Source organism: Penaeus monodon, chromosome 24 (assembly GCF_015228065.2).
Source record: "Penaeus monodon isolate SGIC_2016 chromosome 24, NSTDA_Pmon_1, whole genome shotgun sequence".
Taxonomy (NCBI): domain Eukaryota; kingdom Metazoa; phylum Arthropoda; class Malacostraca; order Decapoda; family Penaeidae; genus Penaeus; species Penaeus monodon.
Genome location: NC_051409.1, coordinates 41124941 through 41125674, shown reverse-complemented (window position 1 = coordinate 41125674; position 734 = coordinate 41124941). Strand labels below are relative to the sequence as shown.

General features: G+C 37.9%; 1 protein-coding gene across 1 annotated transcript in view; it reads left to right on the top strand.

The window, feature by feature from the left end:
* The window catches only part of LOC119588969 (serine/threonine-protein phosphatase 6 regulatory ankyrin repeat subunit B-like), a gene marked incomplete in the record, with an annotated part of 103883 nt that overhangs the window by 72781 nt on the left and 30368 nt on the right, over positions 1 to 734 (top strand).

Below are 734 nucleotides of genomic sequence, written 5' to 3'. Positions count from 1 at the left end.
CGTGCATCTATGTGTAAGTTTGTCTGTTCGCGTTAGAATCAACTAACAAGATAATATTTACTACTGACGTCCCTCTCAAGCACCTACCAGACTTGTTAAAATCCTTTATCGCAGTCTCCCATCCTTCCATACAAGGTTACTGCCTTTCACATGAAAAGGACTGGACTGGGAGATGTAAAAAAGGAAAGATGAAAGGCGGTTTTTGATTGATTTTAGGGACTAATCCAAAGATCACGAAGCATTTGTTTACATCGAGGTGAAGAATGGACCCCGTTTTCTATGCCCAGGTTTCCGTTTTCTTTGTAGTAGGTTCTCGTTCTCTATGTCGAGGTCACGGAGTTTCAAAGGTTTTTAGTTTCGTAACGTTTTATTTTTAGCTCCTAATCACTGTGGATGATTAGGTCTGAAAGATAATCTAGTGATGAAACTTTATAAATTATGTTTGGTTTATTTTGAGTCAGAGTTTGGTTGATGAGACATTAGACGATTATATGGCATTAATTATGTACGGTGAGTGAATTTAAAATAAATCAATTAATAAAAATCGAGGCAATTTCGTTAAACGGAATGGTCAGGTTTTGAGTCTGTTCTTTATTATCGTCTTTCTTCCGTTATTCACACAATTCCCTATTCCCCTTCGTTCTGCTCGCCCAATCTTTCTCTCTCTTCCTTTCTCTTGTACCTTATCTTCCTCTCCGTCCCATTTCCTGATGATTATTGCACATTCTCACACA